The sequence below is a fragment of the Thunnus maccoyii genome, chromosome 4 (assembly GCF_910596095.1).
Source record: "Thunnus maccoyii chromosome 4, fThuMac1.1, whole genome shotgun sequence".
Lineage (NCBI taxonomy): Eukaryota > Metazoa > Chordata > Actinopteri > Scombriformes > Scombridae > Thunnus > Thunnus maccoyii.
The window spans coordinates 402,403-425,000 of record NC_056536.1 but is presented as its reverse complement, the minus strand read 5'-3'; the positions used below and the strand labels follow the sequence as shown (position 1 = coordinate 425,000).

Below are 22,598 nucleotides of genomic sequence, written 5' to 3'. Positions count from 1 at the left end.
GAAGAAAATGTTGTGGAGATTGTACCATGGAACAAACATTTCAAGCATCTTAAATGCCTTGTTGATCAGTCTAAACCCAAAATCTGAACATCTGATCATATTCAGCACAAACATGATGAAACATTGTTTACTCCACTGTTACCTGTGTACAGTGGACTAGTGACACACAAACACATTCGTCAGTGTCACTGTATTTTTACACTTCAAAAATACACAAGTCAAATACAACAGACACTTAAACATGTTTTTTATTGGTAATTGAGTTAAAATAGAAGACATGAAGCCAGTTTAGATGATTTAAAGAATAAATCCAGTTCCATGAGTTGCTCAGCAGGAATGACATCAATAGCTTGTTGTTGTTGGATAGCCTCATTAAGACAGCAATAGTGGAAGTCAAGTGGACACTTAGCACTCTCAGCCTACTGTTTAACATCATTATGAGCTCTTCACCTGTGAATAGATTCACTAGCACTCATTCACAGTTTGGCTGCATTGTGGGGGAAGCCCCATTGACCCTGTCCTGTTGTCAGAAAAGATGTGAGAACACACTGCATGTGAAAAACAATATCAGCTGAGTGGTTTTATTCTGACTTTACAAGTTTTAAACTTGAAAGTTAACATAGTTAACATGGGTCAGAGGTCAACTTTGGTCTGTATATTTAAGCTGGTATTTCAGGTTAGCGTGATCTGATTTACTGGTGTCTTACCTCATTTTAAAGCTCAGATTCAGACCTTCTCATAGAGAGAAACACTGTTAATGTGAAACCTTCTGCTGACTAGCAGCACGTTGGTGAATTCTGGTTACATTCAGCTGGTTTGAAAAGGCCAGCAGGAAACCTGTATTCATGTTTTTACCTTTCCTCCTGTATTTCTGTCAAACCTTCAAATAAAACATGTTGGACACCAAATGAAAGCTCAGACTCTCTTCTTTCCAACAAGTATCGGCTTTCCATCCTAGCACAAACTGGCTGCTAATAATAGATGAATGCAGAATTGTGGAACAATATACATTAAATACAAACAACAATACATAACTTAATTCAATCAATTAACATCAATACGTCAAAAGTGAACAAATAAATACATGAAATAGAAATATTTACAAAGCTGTGTGAAAAAAGAAATGAAGACACAAGGAGAAATATATACTAACATAAACAAACAACATTGAGGAGTCTCAGTATAATATATAATTAATATTATTAATGATATACAATATAATTACTATATATAATGTTACAATTAAAATGGCGGGCTTATATCTTTACACAAAGAGATGATACTAATACTACTACTACTAATAATATAGATATAATTATACTATAGATAATGTACAGATATGTATAGATAACAATGCTACTCATTGTCACTGATGTCTCGGCTGGTGTTACTGGGGGAACAGCTGCTTGGTACTGGGCAGAAGATATTTTGCTGATGTGTACAACCTGATAGTTTGTTTGTTTGGTGGCTTTTAACAGGATTTAAAAAGGCAATTGTAGAGAAAAGATTGGCATTACTAAATGACTGGGCTGTTTCTGTGGAAAGCTAATTAGGGATATTGAAAAAAATATATATAAACATTAACAGGTGGTTAAAAAGTAACCAGAAAAAAATGTGCAAAAAAATGATTTTATTATCAATTTTCAATGTTTTATCTGCTATAATTTATTATGTATGAATATAGCATCTTCCTAAATTGCATTATAATTTGTGTTATGCCCAGTCCAGATAATTTCTCCCGTTAGCTTAACAACAGTCCTTAACAGTCCTTCCATGGATGTATAAGAGTCCTTCAGGCTGCTACAACAAGCTAACTGTTGCATTGGCTAACACAAGGAGCTATATACTGCTGCTACTCTGCCTTACAGTGGAGAGAATTGAAGATGAATTTTGGAAACTATCATTGGACCAACTCGATGTCAATATTGCATTCTGGTTGTTGATTGATTAGGGAGGCCGTCCTACCTTGGAGCATCATTTTACCTGTCTTCTCCAAAGAAGAGAGAAAAATTATGTTGTAAATAATACTGAGATTTGGTAATGGTTTATTTCAACCAAATATTCTTTTTTATATTTTGATCTCCCTTCTTGCATGGCTAAAATGAGCTCTTCTTTGTTTAGAAACAATATGTATATGCTAAATGTCTTTAAAGACACAGCCTTTACACCACTCAGGGGTTTTTGTTTTTAAAAGCAAATTGTTTTATTGGCATATAAAATTGCCTCCCACCCCTCTGATGTCATCAGGTGGGGGACAATCATATAGTTTGATGCGGTATGTTGGTTTTCCTCCTGTCCTCCCCAATTATTTGAGTCACCAGCTGCCACTGGTGTGGGGGTTGAATGCAGCTCATTTTTGTAGGATACAGCAGAAAGGCCTATATACATACAGTACATTATACAAACTTTGTATGAAGTTTGGTGTTATTATCATTTATTTTACAATAATTATAGGTCTTATATGTATAATTCAGTAGTGGGGATGACCTATGAGGGGAAGGGAAAAAATGGAGTGAGAGTGACAGTTTAGTGATAAAGTACATCAAAACTAAAAGTTGTAGCTCTGTACTGCAGTTTTTCCTTTATTAAGGCCCAAACACCTAGTGGTTCACTCACACTCTCCATTCACATATATGAGTATCAGTTACTTATTGTCTCTACACACCTGACAGGTCACATGTCAATCACACTTTCACCAGGTCATGTGGGTTAAAAGTCTTTACTTTTCTAAAAATGGACTTGATGAAAATTAGGAAATTAATTTGTTTCACACACAAACTCATCAAGAGTTTTCAATTTACTAATTGAAATTCAAGTGAATGGACCCAAAACTTGCATAATTTTGATGCCACAGGTGTGAGTAAGACAGACAGGTGTGAACGAGACAGACAGGTGTGAGCGAAACAGACAGGTGTGAGCGAGACAGACAGGTGTGAGCGAGACAGACAGGTGTGAACGAGACAGACAGGTGTGAGCGAGACAGACAGGTGTGAGTAAGACAGACAGGTGTGAACGAGACAGACAGGTGTGAGCGAGACAGACAGGTGTGAACGAGACAGACAGGTGTGAACGAGACAGACAGGTGTGAGTAAGACATACAGGTGTGAACGAGACAGACAGGTGTGAACGAGACATACAGGTGTGAACGAGACAGACAGGTGTGAACGAGACAGACAGGTGTGAGCGAGACAGACAGGTGTGAACGAGACAGACAGGTGTGAACGAGACAGACATGTGTGAGCGAGACAGACAGGTGTGAGCGAGACAGACAGGTGTGAGAGAGACAGACAGGTGTGAACGAGACATACAGGTGTGAACGAGACAGACAGGTGTGAACGAGACAGACAGGTGTGAACGAGACAGACAGGTGTGAGAGAGACAGACAGGTGTGAACGAGACAGACAGGTGTGAGAGAGACAGACAGGTGTGAGAGAGACAGACATGTGTGAACGAGACAGACAGGTGTGAGAGAGACAGACAGGTGTGAACGAGACAGACAGGTGTGAGCGAGACAGACAGGTGTGAACGAGACAGACAGGTGTGAGTAAGACAGACAGGTGTGAGTAAGACAGACAGGTGTGAACGAGACAGACAGGTGTGAGCGAGACAGACAGGTGTGAGCGAGACAGACAGGTGTGAACGAGACAGACAGGTGTGAGCGAGACAGACATGTCTCACCCTGCAGGAAATTCTCATCCTCACACCGTTGAGATTTGATGTTTCACCATGACAGAGGAAGTTGCTATAACTTTATTGTAAATGCTCCAGTCTGCACCAAACTTTACATGTTTGATAAGAGTCCCGGCCTGAACACGTCTACATGACGATATTCCATCAGTGATGCAAACTGGCTGAATAGAGCCCCCTATGAAATTTCAGCAAAGCAGCCCCAGCAGCAGGCAAAATAGAGGACAAAGGAAGTGAAGTATATCTCCTTCTTGCACTGTCTGAAAACAGTCGGGTCTGAAGACATCTACATGCCCGTCACAGAAGCCCTTCGATTGCACCGCAGCCTGACATCCGCGGAGGCGCGAGGGCCCGTTCAACGCTGCTTGCAGCTTTAATTTTAAGTTATATTCTGTTAATAACATTGTGCTGCAACCTCAGACTGGGATTAGTAATTTTAGTTTCTTTTAAGATTTCCCAGTGTGATTGGCTGCATAGATGGCACACACATTCCCATCATGGCTCCCTCACGTAATGAAGCCGATTATGTGAATAGGAAGTCCATTCACAGCATAAATGTACAGGTACATTTAGATTGACTACTGTTTCAAAATGTTAAAGACTGCATCATAGTTCAACTAACATCTGTCATTCTCTGCAGTGTCAAGATCATATGTGATGCTGCATACATCATTTCCAATGTGGAGGCCAAGTGGCCTGGGTCTGTTCATGACTCGAGGATATATCGCAAGTCTAACCTGAGCAACAGACTGCAACGTGGTAAGCAGCCTAAAGTTTTGCACAATATAATTCACTTGTCTCCCTCCTTTAATACACTCTAATGTATCCACTATACATTACAGGAGAGTTTGATGGCCTTCTGCTGGGTGACAGGGATTAACTATGCCAACCTAGGCTGCTGACCCTTTACCCTGACCCTGAACCAGGCCCCCAACAGAACTTCAACCGGGCTCACTGCAGTACGACAGCCTGGGTGGAGATGACCAAAGGCCTGCTGAAAGTCCGTTTCCAGTGCCTACGTCACCTCAGGGTGACCCCTTAGAGGGCCTGTGATATTATTGTGGCATGTGTTGTTCTTCATAATATTGCCACTATTAGAGGAGAGCAACACCCTGCCCTACAAATTGAAGACCCTGATGATGACCCCATCCACCTGCCAGCTATCCAGGACAGCAGAGCAGTCAGAGACACCATATGCCATAATCACTTTAGAGTTTAAGTCACCATCATCACCACCACCACAGCAGTCAAATAAAGACATAATACACATTTCATTTGGTCTTCTTTATTTCCTACAAATACAAAAGCTAGTTTAGTTAATGTTCCAATAGTTAACAGGATCAACATAATTCACCTGTGACCATGCACCCACCTCTAGCTTGTGCTCCAGTATTTCAATTTCCAGATCTGCCTTCCTAATCTGGCGGTCCAAGTATAACATTTCTTTATCGGTTTTCTTTATTTTTTTTCCACTGTGTCAATCTGTGCAGTGGAAGTTGAGAGACCCTCCTGCTGCTGCCCAGCCATGCTCTGTTAAAAAGGATGAGAATGTGTTAATACTTCAGTGTAGGCTAAATGTCACTCTATTTTCCACCAGAATGGTAAGAAATGTGAATGGGAAGAGAACTATCAGTAACATATCAAGATGTTACCTCTATAGGCCTTTCTGTATCCCCCTCTGTAAAGGCAGCAGAAACAGTTTCCTCGTCCTCTTCATCCTAGATGAGTGATATGTTTCAGTATACTTAAACTAATAGGCCTAGGCATATTACATTTTATAAAGGCACTTGTGTCTTGGGGGGTGGGCTCAGAGGATGAGCTCCCTCCAGGGATTCCCTCAGCCACTGGCCTTCCTATAGTCTGGCTTAGGGCCAGCTCCTCTGCCTCCGTTAGAGGTGGCGGTGCTGGACCACCACCCGTTTTACGGACATCTGCCTTCTTTCTGTTGGCTGAGTAGAAGTCTGTGTTAGTTTAAATAGGATTAATTATTTAACAGAACAGTCACAGCAACAGCTACTTAATATTTACTTTACAATGTAAAACATGATCAAAATGAGGTTCCCCCATGAGATTATGCCGAGGTCTCACCTGTTTGAACAATGTTTTTATATTTCATCCTAAACTGCTGCTAAGTGCGCTTCTCCCCCGCAGGATTGGACCTAAATGAAATAAATGAATAGGCGACCAATCAAGCAGTTTTCCTCTGTAATATTATTGTGATTACAAAGGACTACATTTAAACTTACGCATTGACCCGAGCAGCGATGTTCTCCCACGCCGTCTCCCTCTCTTTTGCAGCTGCAGCGGTGTTGCACTTCTTTCTGAAAATGTGTTCAAACGCAGCCTTCCTCTTCCCCGTTGCCATGGTGACTCGTCGAATCGGGGCTCCACTGATGCTGGCTTTTTATAGTTGTGGTGCACGCGCTTAACTCCAGGTGAAACTACTCTGAGTTGATTAAACTGACTCAAATCAGCTGTTCTGGAACCGGAAACTCAGAGTTTCTTATCTCAGAGTAGATCAACTCAGAGTTCAGGATTAGACTCAGAGTTTGTTGAACCTGCTTTGTGAAACGGACCCCTGTTCCATGACCCAGAAACTGATACATCACCACTTGGAGTGTGAATAGCATGAAAAACACTAAACCTGCAGCTCAGAGAAACCAGCCTGAAACACATTCTCAGAACCATCTGGTGATAAAAAACAAATATTCCCAGTATTAACCAGGTGATGACAAACATATTTCAGATGACACTTCAGTACTGTTTGCTCTTCCAATCGAGCACATGTATTATGAACCAGGCAGTAAAATGTCTGGAGGGACTTTGGCACTAAAAGGACTGTAACATTGACAGATATCTACTTGATTTGCACAGACATTTTGCACACTTTTTGCGCAGGAGGACTGTGGATTTTGTCCCACATCACTTCCATTGTAAGGTCATTATGAAGGGATCTTCTAATGGTCAGTTTGAACAGGAGGAATGATTACAACAAGAACAACATGTTTCACTGTTCATTTGGGCTCCTGACTGTTGTTTTAAGCCAGACTTGAAAAATTGTGAACCCGTCCTTTAATCACTAGACTGGCAGTCAGTTCCACCTTATCTTTTTTTTATTTCTATTTTACATCTCATTTCTGCTAATGACAAAATGTTCCTGCCATATTGATTTTTTTGGAATAATAAATGTGTCTATTATTTATAAAACACTTTCATATCACATCCGATCTTTCTGAGGACATTGCTCAACACGGTTACACAATCTTTCCAAATACTGCAGAGACATTTATACATTTCATTTTCATACACAAATTTGAAATTGCAAAGAAGAAACTCTCCTTAATAAGTGAATATAAAAAAACATTTATGTCTGAAATCCAGGATCTGGTTTGAGCAGCTCTGCCTCCAAGAAATGTTTGAATAACTTCAACTTGTTGGGGAGTTGACTTGTGAATATGATGGTGTTGAATTGTAGTACTCTGCTGGAGAACTCAGTGCAGGTCAGTCTGGATGTGGGCATCAGTAAAGTGTGAATGTAAAAGCTGCAGCATCATCACTTAAGAGGATGCACAACAAAGCTGAACATATATGGACATAACCAACGAACTCCAGGGCGTTTGTGAGTCTGTCCGTTTCCCTCGACAAGAACTGTTCCTCTTTTTTTGTGAATCGGCAGAATATAAGATCACACCTCTCTGGTTCACTCATCATTAGACTTTAGTGAGTTGTTAGTAACTGAACACAGGAGGCGTTTACAGCAAAGATCCAGTGTTAACAAGCGTCTGAAGATGAGGAAGACTCTCTGCATTTGTCTGCTCACCCTGGCTATCGTGATGCTGTTGTGTGCATCAGGAGGTACAGCTCTTCATCTACACTTTTTGCACTGTTTTACATACAGAGTAATGAAGTTATACTAGTCAACAGACTATTGATCTGTAATGTCATTATGACTTTGTGCTTAATGCAACTGCATCTCATGTTTTTACAAAAAATAATAATTTGTACAGTAATGTAGTACCGTACATGAAAGGTTTTCCTCTGACTGCTTCAGACAATAGCATTTAGTGTATAGTTTGTAAAAATAATGATTATTAATGATTATTATTACTATTGTTTATTTATGTATTCATCTATTTAGCACATTTTCAAACATAGTTGCATAGTGCTTGTTCTACTGTTTACATTTGTTTACAATGTGAGATCTGTGAAACACTTTGTATCACACTGACCTGTATGAAAGGTGCTATACAAATCAATTGATTAAAAGTAAAAACCAACAGAGGAAACAGTAAAAATACTAAAATAATTAGATTACAAGAAGTCAACTCTAAAACGATGAGGAGCACAGACCACAACAAGATAAAAAAAAAAAAAACAGTAGTTACAATTTAAAGGTCTATATTTATATTCTTGGACTCTACTGGAATATCTTTGTATGATTTACAGCTAAAAGCTCCTTATTGATCTTATACTGGCCCTTTATGCAACCTCTTGCAGCTGTAGAGTCTTGCTTCAATAAAAACTACACACTAGGAAAGACCTACGTTTCTAAGTTTTTAACCCCTTTAGAAATGAATCACAGCCTGATGTCTATATGAATAAAGAAGTATTAGTGTTGAATCTTGGACGGATCATGTTGTCTGGGTACCTCCCAGTGTGTAACAGTGTGTCATGTTTGTTGTATTGATGAGTAAAAAATTAATTCACAGTGACTCTCTCTGTATGATGGTCTGGCAGGTTCTCCCATATTTCTCTGCTGCATGAAAGCCAGTGCTCTAAGGAAGACTTCTATTGGGTCAATCAAGGCGTGTTATGAACAGAAACCACGAGGCGGTTGCGTGCATGCCTTCCTGTAAGTACAGCATGTTTTTTTGAACATGTCTTTAAACATACTAAACCTGAATAAATCTGTATTCATCTCTCTCTGATGTCATTACTGTAATCTGCTGGAAAACTAGTCGAGAAGAACTTCCTGATACCAGAACACCACTCAGTGACATGAAGTCATAGCTGTTTCAGGGTTAAATATACTGTATTACAGGATACTTGAGCTTCATTCAGGTTTGGTTGCATAAAAGAATCTGTCAAATGATAAATGTTTGTCTGAGCGTATTGTATCATTTCCGGTTGCCGACTGTGTCTACTGATAACGTTGTTGCTGCTCTCATCTCAGTTGATTTTCCTATATATATCACATTACTGTGGATTAATATCTGTTGTATATTTAAACTTTCGCTAGTTTTACACAAGCACGCTTACCCTAGCACGTCAGCACGTCCACTTTACTTGAAGAGTTTACCAACTTTTATGTAAACAGTGTCACGGCTCTTGTCAATCAGATGTAATTGCCTTTACAAGCACTCTCAGCACCTTTCTCTTAGCGACTTTTCTCGCTAATTGCACAAGTTGTTAGTCACTTTGGCTCTGCAGCTAGCATTAGCAGCTAACTTAAACTAAGCAGTTAGCGATGGCTTCTCTCTCTCCCTCTCGTTCTCCTGCTCTCTCTTGCTCGGTGTGTCAAATGTTCAGTTACTCCTCTGCCTCCTTTAGTGATAGTGATAAGTGTAATAAGTGTAGTTTATTTGCAGCACTGGAGGCAAGGCTTAGTGAATTGGAAGCGCGGCTCCGCACCGTGGAAAAACAATCAGCAGCTAATGTAGTTAGCCAGCCCCCAGTATCTGGTGCGGGCCGACCTAGCTTAGCTCCCACTCCCCCGGTAGCTCCCGAGCAGCCGGGAAGCCAGGGCGGCTGGGTGACTGTCCGAAGGAAGCATAGCCCTAAGCAGAAGCCCACGGTTCACCACCAACCAGTTCATGTTTCTAACAGGTTCTCCCCCCTCAGTAACACACCCGCTGAGAAACCAGCTCTGATTATTGGCAGCTCCATAGTCAGAAACGTGAAGTTAGCGACACCAGCAGCCATAGTTAAATGTATTCCTGGGGCCAGAGCGGGCGACATTGAGTCAAATTTAAAACTGCTGGCTAAGAATAAGCGTAAATATGGTACGATCGTCATCCATGTCGGCGGCAACGACTCCCGATTACGCCAATCAGAAGTCACCAAAATTAATGTTGAGTCGGTGTGTACATTTGCTAAAACAATGTCGGACTCCGTAATTTTCTCTGGACCGCTGCCTGATCTGACCAATGATGTCATGTATAGCCGCATGTCATCAGTCAACCGCTGGCTGTCGAGGTGGTGTCCAGCAAACGATGTGGGCTTCATAGATAACTGGCAGACTTTCTGGGGAAGACCTGGTCTGATTAGGAGAGACGGCATACATCCCACTCTGGATGGAGCTGCTCTCATATCTAGAAATATGGCTGAGTTTATTAGTAGACCAAAACCATGACAACCCAGAGCTGAGACCAGGAGGCAGAGCTGCAGTCCTACACGCTTCTCTGCACCTCCATTAGAGCAGTTACCCACCCAAAACCACATAGAGACTGTGTCTGTCCCCAAAACCACATAGAGACTGTGTCTGTCCCCCAAAACCACATAGAGACCGTGTCTGTCCCCAAAACCACATAGAGACCGTGTCTGTCCCCAAAACCACATAGAGACCGTGTCTGTCCCCAAAACCACATAGAGACCATGTCTGTCCCCAAAACCACATAGAGACTGCGTCTGTCCCCAAAACCACATAGAGACTGCGTCTGACCCCAAAACCACATAGAGACTGTGTCTGATCCCAAAACCACATAGAGACTGCGTCTGTCCCCAAAACCACATAGAGACAGTGTCTGTCCCCAAAACCACATAGAGACTGCGTCTGTCCCCAAAACCACATAGAGACAGTGTCTGTCCCCAAAACCACATAGAGACAGTGTCTGTCCCCAAAACTACATAGAGACTGCGTCTGACCCCAAAACCACATAGAGACTGTGTCTGTCCCCAAAACCACATAGAGACTGTGTCTGATCCCAAAACCACATAGAGACAGTGTCTGTCCCCAAAACCACATAGAGACTGTCTATCCCCAAAACCACATAGAGACTGCGTCTGACCCCAAAACCACATAGAGACTGCGTCTGACCCCAAAACCACATAGAGACTGCGTCTGTCCCCCAAAACCACATAGAGACTGTCTATCCCCAAAACCACATAGAGACTGTCTGTCCCCAAAACCACATAGAGACTGCGTCTGACCCCAAAACCACATAGAGACTGCGTCTGTCCCCCAAAACCACATAGAGACTGTGTCTGTCCCCCAAAACCACATAGAGACTGTGTCTGTCCCCCAAAACCACATAGAGACTGTGTCTGTCCCCCAAAACCACATAGAGACTGTGTCTGTCCCCAAAACCACATAGAGACTGTGTTTGTCCCCCAAAACCACATAGAGACCGTGTCTGTCCCCCAAAACCACATAGAGACCGTGTCTGTCCCCAAAACCACATAGAGACTGCGTCTGACCCCAAAACCACATAGAGACTGTGTCTGTCCCCCAAAACCACATAGAGACTGTGTCTGTCCCCAAAACCACATAGAGACTGTGTCTGTCCCCCAAAACCACATAGAGACTGTGTCTGTCCCCCAAAACCACATAGAGACTGTGTCTGTCCCCCAAAACCACATAGAGACTGTGTCTGTCCCCAAAACCACATAGAGACTGTGTCTGTCCCCCAAAACCACATAGAGACTGTGTCTGTCCCCAAAACCACATAGAGACCACGTCTGTCCCCCAAAACCACATAGAGACTGTGTCTGTCCCCAAAACCACATAGAGACCACGTCTGTCCCCCAAAACCACATAGAGACTGTGTCTGTCCCCAAAACCACATAGAGACTGTGTCTGTCCCCCAAAACCACATAGAGACTGTGTCTGACCCCAAAACCACATAGAGACTGTTTCTGTCCCCAAAACCACATAGAGACTGTGTCTGTCCCCCAAAACCACATAGAGACTGTGTCTGTCCCCCGACCACATAGAGACTGTGTCTGTCCCCAAAACCACATAGAGACTGTGTCTGTCCCCCGACCACATAGAGACTGTGTCTGACCCCAAAACCACATAGAGACCACGTCTGTCCCCCAAAACCACATAGAGACTGTGTCTGTCCCCCGACCACATAGAGACTGTGTCTGTCCCCAAAACCACATAGAGACTGCGTCTGACCCCAAAACCACATAGAGACTGTGTCTGTCCCCAAAACCACATAGAGACTGTGTCTGTCCCCAAAACCACATAGAGACTGTGTCTGTCCCCCAAAACCACATAGAGACTGCGTCTGACCCCAAAACCACATAGAGACTGTGTCTGTCCCCCAAAACCACATAGAGACTGTGTCTGTCCCCAAAACCACATAGAGACTGTGTCTGTCCCCCAAAACCACATAGAGACTGTGTCTGTCCCCCAAAACCACATAGAGACTGCGTCTGACCCCAAAACCACATAGAGACTGTGTCTGTCCCCCGACCACTTAAATCTATTGAATCTAAAATAAACAGAAGAAGAGTCATTCATGAAAATCTAGTAAAAATTAAAACCACTACTGCAATAGTACAACAAAATAAGAGAATTAAATGTGGACTCTTGAACATTAGATCTCTGTCATCTGAAGCAGTATTAGTAAACGATTTAATCTCAGATCATCATATTGATTGATTGTCTTACTGAAACCTGGCTGTGTCATGAAGAACATGTCAGTCTAAATGAATCCAGTCCTCCCAGTCATATTAATACTCACATTCCTCCAGACACTGGCCGAGGAGGAGGAGTCGCAGCCTCATTATCAACTCTAGACCTGAACTTCATTATAACTCATTAGAAAGTCTTGTTCTTAGTCTCTCAGCCAACCTGGAAAACTTTACAGCCAGTTCTATGTGTTATAGTGAACCGTCCTCCTGGTCCGTACTCTGAACTCTTATCTGAATTCTCAGAGTTTTTGTCGTATTTAGTCCTTAGTACAGATAAAGTAATTATAGTAGGTGATTTAATATTCATGTGGACGTTGATAATGACAGTCTCAGTACTGCATTTATCTCATTATTAGACTCAATTGGCTTCTCTCAGTGTGTAAATAATCCCACTCACCGTCTTAACCACACCCTCGACCTTGTTCTGGCTTATGGGATTGAAATTGAACATTTAATAGTTTTTCCACAAAATCCTATTTTATCAGATCATTTTTTAATAACTTTTGAATTCCTATTACTGGATTATACACCATTAGACAGAAATGTCTTCACTAGATGTCTCTCTGATAGTGTTGTAGATAAATTTAAGGAAGCAGTTCCGTCAGTACTGAATTCACTGCCATGTCTCAATACTACAGAGGACTCTTATGTTAACTTTAGTTCCTCCCAAACTGATAATCTTGTTGATAGTGCTGCAGGCTCACTAAGACAAACACTCGACTCCATCGCCCCCTTAAAAAAGAAGATAATAAAACATAAGAGGTTAGCTCCATGGTTTAACTCCGAAACCTGCAAATTAAAGCAAACATCATGAACATTGGAAAGGATTTGGCGTTCCACCAAAGTAGAAGAATCTGGCTTAGTCTGGCAAGATAGTGTTAAAACATATAGGAAGGTCCTCTGTAATGCCAGAGCCGCCTATTACTCAGCATTAATAGAAGAGAATAAAAACTGCCCTAGGTTCCTTTTCAGCACTTTGGCTGACAAAGAGTCATAACTCTACTGATCCATGTATTCCTATAGCTCTCAGTAGTAACGACTTTATGAGCTTCTTTAATGATAAAATTCTAACTATTAGAGACAAAATTAACCACCTCCTGCCCTCAACAGGCACCGTTCTCTCCCCAAACACAGGAACCTTGGTAACGGCAGTAAATCCTGACATATATTTGGACTGTTTTTCTCCAGTAGACTTGTCTGAACTAACTTCAATGATTTGTTCAGCTAAACCATCAACCTGTCTCTTAGATCCCATCCCAACTAGGCTGCTTAAGGAAGCCTTACCCTTAGTGAGCACTTCTTTACTAGATATGATCAATCTGTCTTTAGTAACAGGCTATGTACCACAGTCCTTTAAAGTAGCTGTAATTAAACCTCTTCTTAAGAAGCCTACTCTTGATTCAGGTGTTTTAGCCAATTATAGACCTATATCTAACCTTCCATTTCTCTCTAAGATCCTTGAGAAAGCAGTCTCTAATCAGTTATGTGACTTTCTACATAACAATAGTTTATTTGAGGATTTTCAGTCAGGATTTAGAGGCATCATAGCACAGAGACAGCACTGGTGAAAGTCACTAATGACCTCCTTACTGCATCGGACAAAGGATTTGTCTCTATACTTGTCCTGTTAGATCTTAGTGCTGCATTTGACACAATTGACCATCAAATCCTTTTGCAGTGACTGGAACATTTAATTGGCATTAAAGGAACTGCATTAAGCTGGTTTAAGTCCTATTTATCAGATTTCAGTTTGTACATGTTAATGATGAATCCTCCATGAAGGCAAAAGTTAGACACGGAGTTCCACAAGGTTCTGTACTTGGACCAATTCTATTCACCTTATATATGCTTCCTTTAGGTAATATTATTAGGAAACACTCCATAAATTTTCATTGTTATGCAGATGACACCCAATTATATTTATCAGTGAAGCCTGATTAAACCAATCAGTTAAACAAACTCCAAACATGCCTTAACGACATAAAGACCTGGATGACCTGCAATTTTCTACTACTAAACTCAGATAAAACTGAAGTTATTGTGTTTGGCCCTAAACACCTTAGAAACACATTATCTAATGATATAGCTACTCTGGATGGCATTACCCTGGCCTCCAGCACCACCGTAAGGAATCTGGGAGTTATCTTTGATCAGGATATGTCCTTTAACTCCCACATAAATCAAATCTCAAGGACTGCCTTTTTTCACTTACGTAATATCACAAAAATCAGGCACATCCTGTCCCTAAAAGATGCAGAAAAACTAGTTCACGCATTTGTTACTTCTAGGCTGGATTATTGTAATTCCTTATTATCAGGCTGCCCTAACAAGTCTCTAAAGACTCTCCAGCTGGTCCAGAATGCAGCTGCACGTGTTCTGACTAAAACTAGAAAAAGAGATCACATTTCTCCCATTTTAGCTTCACTACATTGGCTTCCTGTAAAATCTAGAATAGAATTTAAAATCCTTCTCCTAACTTATAAAGCCCTTAATGGTCAGGCACCATCATATCTTGAAGAGCTCATAGTACCGTATTATCCCACTAGAACACTGCGCTCCCAGTATGCAGCTTACTGGTGGTCCCTACAGTCTCTAAAAGTAGAATGGGAGGCAGAGCCTTCAGCTATCAGGCTCCTCTTCTATGGAACCATCTACCGGATTCAGTCCGGGGTGCAGACCCCCTCTCTTTGTTTAAGAGTAGGCTTAAAACTTTCCTTTTTGATAAAGCTTATAGTTAGGGCCGACCAGGCTCGCCTTGGATCAGCCCTTAGTTATGCTGCTATAGGCCTAGACTGCTGGGGGACTTCCCATGATGCACTGAGCTCCTCTCTCCTCCTCCTCCTCTCCATCTGTATGTATTCATGTAACATCAATGCATGTCACTAACTTTGCTTCTTCCCCGGAGTTTTTTGTGCTTTCTCATCTCACAGGAACCCCTGGGTTCTGGGCCGAACCTTCGCGGTCCTTCACAGTCCTGATGGCATCCTTCCCTGGCTGTTGCTGCTTGTGCTTGTTGTTGTTGTTGTTGTTGTTGTTGTTGTTGTTGTTGTTGTTGTGATTGTTGTTCTTCTGTCCCCCCTCCCCCTTTCCCTCTCTCTTTCTCTCTCTCAACCCAACCGGTCAAAGCAGATGGCCGCCCACCAAGAGCCGGGGTCTGCTTGAGGTTTCTACCCGTTAAAGGGGAGTTTTTCCTTACCGCTGTCGCCAAGTGCTGCTCATGGGGGAATTGTTGGGTCTCTGTAAATTAAAGAGTACGGTCTTGACCTGCTCTATGTGAAAAGTGCCCTGAGATGACTTCTGTTGTGATATGGCGCTATATAAATAAAGATTGATTGATTGATTGATATTCGACACTTAAGACACTGCTGTAACAACAGCAGAGGAATACTGGGCTCTCTTCAAGTCAATATTTAATAAAAAAAAACACAGTGGGACTTATGTTTAATAAGGTGTTGTGGATAGAAGCATCAGCCAACATTCAGGTAAAAATGTCTAATTGTTTCATTTCTCTGTTTCCTGTTTCTAGGATTACAACCGACAACGGTTCGAAGTGTCTCAAACCAAATCTCCCGTGGCTCAAACAGGAGATAAATGAGGTGAGAATTAGCTGTTAAAATCTGTTGGGTTAACAAATGTGATATATTACGAGTACTTAGTGTGCTATAGTTAGAAGGTCTGGAGAATCAAAATAGTTTCAAACCTTGCAGGATATGATGAATTTGATTTTTACCATGTTGACAAATTTCACATTTTTGCATGATCAACTGACCTGTTGTGCACTTACTAAAATACTTTAGGTTTTGCTGGCTAAAAAATTGGAATTAATTAATTAGAAGTGTTCCAGTTAAACAGTCTCCATTTTCCCTATGATCACTGCCAAGCTGCAAAGTTCTCTGAAATTATTTGAAGGCTATGGAACCATAAAAACAAAATACTATATTAACTGAACTTTTCCAGCCAAGGATTGGTTCACACTATTTCATGGTCCTAATTACTTCCATGCAAGTATCCTGGAAAGAAAAATATAATTTGGTACTGAATTTAGGGAAAAACAGAAAATTCCCTCAATTCTTCAATTTAAAGCCAAGTAAATATTCATTCATTATTCATTTATTATTGAAAATTACATGTTGAATTGTATTCTTACTAGTGATGTGCAGAGAGCCCAGTATTTATATTTGTAGCAAAATTATTTATATTTGTATTCAAATAAAAGTGAAAATAGGTGAAAAAATCCAGGTTTTGTTTTTATCATGCTTTTAATTTTAGGACATTAAAGTGTTAAAATAAGTGTTAAGTGTTTTAACCTTTCTTTCTGCCTCTCTGCACCACAGGGAAGATTGAGGTGTCCTCCAGAATTCTCAGCCAATCACAGATTTGAAGTCCTGGATGAAGATGATCTGGAATAAAAACAGCAGCCCAGAACAATTTCTGATGATTTACTACTTATTGCTTTTACTGAAATATCAAGATGTTTCAAGCAGAGTTGTTCTTTTTTGGGAGAAATAAACCTGAAGCCAGAAATAAATCATATTAAATTGATTTAAAAAGTGACTGACTGTTGCTTTTCTACATTTATAAAGTTCACTTTTAGTACAGGAGTTCATAGTAGCAGAGCAGATGGACCCAAATGCAGGAGACATCAGGCACAGGAACTGAAGAATTATCTTTATTAAGTCTCAGAAATGCAGGCAAAGCAAAACTGAACAGGACAGAACAAAACTGAGCTACAAATGATCCAACAAGACTGAACTAAAACACAAGACTGAAATACTAAATGAACTAACGAGGAGATGAGGTGCAGGTGGGGAGATGGGCTGAGAAACTCAAGTGAGGTTAATGAGGAGATGAAACAGGAGAACAGGAAAGAAGCTGATAGGTTGGGGAAAACACTGAGAAAAGGGCAGGGCCTACGAGGCTGAATGCAGGACAGGTGTGAGGGAAAAGCAGGCTGGGGAAGAGCACAGGAAGACAGGAGGGAAACAGTGCAAACAGACAACCAAAAACACAAGCAGGCTCAAGAAAGCCTTAAATACCAGCAGACCAAATACAAACAAAAAACACTACAGAGCTACGTGGGCTTAAAGTCCCAAAACATAGATCTGTTCCATGACCCAAAAACTGATACTTCACCAGTTGGAGGGTGAAAAGTATGAAAAACACTAAACCTGCAGCTCAGAGAAACCAGCCTGAAACACATTCTCACAACAATCTGGTCATAAAACAAATATTCTCAGTATTAACCAGGTGAAGACAAAAGTATTTCATATTTCACTTCAGTTCTGTTTGCTCTTCCAATCGAGCACATGTATTATGAACTAGGCAGTAAAATGTCTGGACAAAGGTTCAATGCAACAAGCATCAGTATCTCCACTGGTCCTTAAATATAATCTGCAACATATCTTCTCTTCTGTATCTTAACAGAATACAATGCAATGTAATGTGAAGCAATGATATACATTTACATGTTATTCCAGGTTATCTGAGCTTCTGATGAAATAACATCTGTCAGTTACTGATATCAATATGAACTAAAAAACCACGTGTGTCTCCAAACTGCCAGTCTAAACTGAATATTTCATATCTGATTAACCAATATTGCTACAACATGATATGTTCCTTTTTATGCTGAAACACTGAGGCACGTTGATGAAGATAAAAAGCCATCGGCATGTTGATGCCTGTTTAGAGAAGCCAAAGAAACACATTGTCATGGTGACAGGACAGATGAAGGACAAATGAAGCAACAGGAAAGTGTTTTGGCTAAACCCAAACGGTGATATTCAAAAAGGTGGTTGCTTCACATTAACGTTCATGAGCATGAACATGTTGTTTATAATCTGCATTTCACTGGAAGCCTTAGCAAAGACAGAGAGAACTTTAATTTGGCTTGTATTCAGCTTGTTTTATTTTATTTTTAACTGGTCAGGTTGTAGCTTTGTTTTTCAGACGGACTTCCATTGATGGCCTTGCACATTACTTCCTGTGACACCTGCCACATAATACACTTTAACTCAACCTACGAACACTGTGCCTGTCCCAACCCACCTCAAATCAACAATTATTCCTGCAAGACTCCTGAACCCTCTCACCCTCACAATGGTTCCAAAGACATTAGAATGGTGTGTTGAAGGTAAAGGAACTATTCACTTAGGAACATCCAAATGTGACACAATTTACAATTCAACAGAAGAACTCACTGATAAGTCAAAAAGGAATGTGCCTCTAAAACAACAGCCATCATCAGACCCCATTGATGATTATAATCACCTTGCTACAATGATCGGTCATTGTTCTATACCACTACCAAAGGGTGTATACTGGATTTGTGGCGTGAAAGCTTATGAATTTTTACCGGATGGTCTGGAAGATGCGGTCTGGGTCATGTGATACAAGCCATGAGAGTCTTTACTGTGCCACCTGAAGCACGCAATGTTAAAAGAGACTTGTACACACACACACAAACACCATGGACAAGATTTTTCGGTGCTCTCATTCCAAGTTACAGAGTCATGGCGGCTTTGGATCAAATAAGAGACCTTTCTCATTTGGTTGAAGACCTTGCAAACACTACTGCAAAAGGCATGTCCATGCCCTCACAAGAAATGACTGCTGTTAGAATGATGACTTTACAAAATCATGCTGCATTGGATTATTTACTGGCTTCTCAAGGAAGAACCTGTGCACTAATTGGAGCTGAATGTTGTACTTTCATACGTGACCACAATGCCACCATACAAGAGATAACTAACCACTTGAATAATATTGCCAAATCGTTGCATAACCCTGTCACCACTGGTCTGTTTGATTGGTTTGAAGAAAAATTAGGAGCATTAATTTATGTAATCTTTGAATTTGTCTTGCTTGGATTTGGAATCTAGACTGTTATAAGCCTTTTGATCACCTGTCTTAAATCCATTTGTAACTCATTTCTCAAACAACCACTAAAATCATGTACACCACTGCAACTCAACCTATTCTACCATTCTTACCATTGTAAAACAATATGTCATGAGCATCTATGGCACAGGAGTCAGGGTGATTCAAGTCTTTTATTCTATAATGAGACACACAACCAGTCAGTTCAGGAGGACGGACAGACGGATCAGCACAGCTTGCTCCCACAACACCATGAAAATCCTTCTCTGCTGTAGGTTACTATGTTGGCTTGAAAGACTTTACATTGTGGTCGTATAGTGATACAATCATAATAAAATAAACTTACAAATGAAATAAAATACATTAAAATGACTGTGTACCTTTTTACAATATCAATAACTCTCTATAACATCAATATCTACAGTATTATACCAAAACTAGAATGGATTCTTTACAGTAGAAAAGATGTCATTTAATCCCATGCAAGTTCTTTTATATTTATATATATATATATATATTACATTTATGTTCCTCTGCTGCCACCTTCAGGAATGTTACAGTAACAGCAGACAAGCTGGTTTATCCCTGTTAACAAGCATGAATGAATCTGTTACCTATTAAATGGCTGATTTAACTTCACTCTGCTTCACATATCTGAACCCACTGTAACGGACTGTGTTCATGTCAGTGTTTAACTGTTATGAGTGTTACTGTAAGAAACATTAGGTCCCAGCGTAAGTCACTGTACACAATGTCCTCTTCCAACCTGAAAGACCAGGTTAACTCTAGAGAACATATTTGACCTTCAAAGGTCAGCAACACAATCACAGCCCAAACCTATGCAGTAGAAACATCTGGTCAACGTGAAGTGGAAACAATAACAATACAGGACTCTTACAGATAAAGTATTATCAGCCAGCTGCAAAAGAAGGTTTCAGCAAGGACAAGGCCAACTAAGACAAAGCTAACCGCTACTTCTCGCCAAATCAAAGTGAAGCTGTATTTTACAAAAACCGTGGAAGAAAATGTTGTGGAGATTGTACCATGGAACAAACATTTCAAGCATCTTAAATGCCTTGTTGATCAGTCTAAACCCAAAATCTGAACATCTAAGCCACTAAAATCAATTTTATTGGTGCTTTGTCTACACAATATTACACCATGCAAATAGAACTGCAGTAAGTTACTTTACTTAATAATAAATGTTCAGTTTCTTGTTGATACAACTTTAGTTGTTTATGTGTCGACTGAGTTACAGTTTTCAGATTGTACTTTCTTGTGGTGGTGTTACCGTGGACTGTATTATATATAGAGGTGTTTCTGATATTTTGTCCACCTCATAAGCATCCCATAATAAATGCAAGCAACTTTTATTATTGTAACTTAACAGTCAGAGACTTCATCAAGATCAGAAACATCATGGTGTGGTGGAATCCAATCAGGAATAGTTTGCTGAGTCATTTGATGAGAGACAGATTTGTCAACCGTGTGGACAATCAAACCTCTGATACACGGGATCAAACAACAGCCACAAGATACAAACACATTGAACCAAGCAAACCACACCGTCCAGGACGTCTGAATGGATTCCACGGTCATCGTTCGGGTTGATGGTGACACTAAGATTCACTCAGCACGTCACTTAGTTGGAGCTCGGCCTGCTCTTGTCGGACAGTATGCCGATACTGTCACTTCTACTTCTCTTCCTGGTCTGTGAGTGGATGTCTTTGTGTTGGTCACCTGAGAGCAGCGATCCGCCTACACTCTCGTAGAGTCCTCAATCGCGCTGTGGTGACTCTTTCAGCGACCTTTACTGCCGTCTGTGTGGTCAACAGCACCTGGAATGGGCCCGTCCACCGCTTAGAGCGCCAAGCCTTTCATCACTATCCAGTCAAAAGGCTGCCGGCCATGAAGGGGTCCTTTGGCTGGAGTTGGTACTGCTTCTTTCACTTGATTTGCTGAAGGAAAAAACTTCAATCCATTTGGAAAACATGTCAACAATTACCAGACAATATTTCTTTCCTTCACTTGGTGTTAGTTCAATGAAATCCATCTGTAAGTGATCAAATGGTTTATCTGGTGAAGGGTGTGCACCTTGTGGTGTTTGAATACTTCTGCCAATATTGTTCGTGGCACAGATAACACATGATTGACTAAATTTTGGGGCATAGTTAGTAAAAGTCTTTGTGAACCAGTGTTGTGAAATAGTATCCATCATCCCTCCTCTTGAGGCATGGTCCAACCCACGACTCAACTTTGCATAGGGAGGAAACAAATACTTTGGCAGACATGGTTTGTCATTGAGGCCGTACCGTACCCGTCTTTGAAAACACAGCCACTGTTTGTCCACTGAGTCTTCTCAGTCTGATCAGCTCTCTGCTGGAGTTCTCGCCCCCCTCTCGCCCCCGCTGGAAGCGCGGTGTGCGGCGCGCGTCACCGGGCGGGGGTTTTCGGGGGGCGGTGTCCGCCGCCGTGAGGAAGGCGGGTCGGCCGGGGGGGATCGGGTCGGTCGGCGTGGATCTCCCCAGCTACGGCGCCCGTTGGGCCCCGTTCACGCGGGTCCTGGCGGGTCGCCTCGGCTGGCGCCTAGCAGCTGACTTAGAACTGGTGCGGACCAGGGGAATCCGACTGTTTAATTAAAACAAAGCATCGCGAAGGCCCACGTAGGGTGTTGACGCGATGTGATTTCTGCCCAGTGCTCTGAATGTCAAAGTGAAGAAATTCAATGAAGCGCGGGTAAACGGCGGGAGTAACTATGACTCTCTTAAAGGCCAAGTGGTAAATGATTACCGCTTTCGCTGGTCTCCTGGGATGTGTGACGGCCTGGGGGCCACCCGCAGCCCTGGAGACGAAGAGAACCATGACCCGGCAAGGAGTATCTCCTTGGGTAAGAGCTGCTCTGGCCATGGTAGCATCATAGTGACCCCTCACCTCCTCGTGGTCCCGCCGGCAACGTACTCGTGGAGAGTACGGTGAAGAGGGTAACCCAGGAAGCACGGATGGGCGCACCAACGGGCATCCACTGTGGGATCAGCCTAGTCTGTCCCCAATGATCTTATAGATGAACAACTTAAATTTGGGAACAAAAATAAAGATCGTAGCGTGCAGCAACGATGTCCGGAATAAGGAAGGAAGGAACAGTGGTCAGGATCGAGCGCTGGGAACAACTAACGTCGGGAAGACACTAGGGTGTCTGCACCGATGTGGCCCCTGCCCATAAAATTGAGTGTCTAGGTGCTGACGCTCGAATTTTTGGCAATGGCAGGGGTACCAGGCGGGGTCGTTCTGACCTCGCCCTAAGCATGAATGGATGAACGAGTTAAGTTAATCTAGCTCGTTCTGATAACTTTGGCTGCTGTCCGTTTGCTTTTGAAAGAGTTCTGAGTGGGCCA

At 41.7% G+C, this 22,598-nt stretch overlaps 3 long non-coding RNA genes across 3 annotated transcripts; 1 reads left to right on the top strand and 2 right to left on the bottom strand.

Moving 5' to 3' along the window:
• The first annotated feature begins 3,987 nt into the window (after positions 1–3,987).
• Positions 3,988–4,961, top strand: LOC121895288. Its single transcript, XR_006095740.1, has 3 exons — positions 3,988–4,250; positions 4,335–4,446; positions 4,530–4,961. It is a non-coding gene; the product is annotated as an uncharacterized LOC121895288 (long non-coding RNA).
• A 99-nt stretch (positions 4,962–5,060) lies between these two features.
• LOC121895285 lies at positions 5,061–5,428 on the bottom strand. The gene is made up of 2 exons (XR_006095737.1): positions 5,340–5,428; positions 5,061–5,217 (listed from the first exon to the last, which is right to left on the bottom strand). It is a non-coding gene; the product is annotated as an uncharacterized LOC121895285 (long non-coding RNA).
• Positions 5,429–5,604: 176 nt separating this feature from the next.
• On the bottom strand, positions 5,605–5,964 carry LOC121895291. The gene is made up of 3 exons (XR_006095742.1): positions 5,934–5,964; positions 5,776–5,846; positions 5,605–5,636 (listed from the first exon to the last, which is right to left on the bottom strand). It is a non-coding gene; the product is annotated as an uncharacterized LOC121895291 (long non-coding RNA).
• Between the last annotated feature and the right edge of the window lie 16,634 nt (positions 5,965–22,598).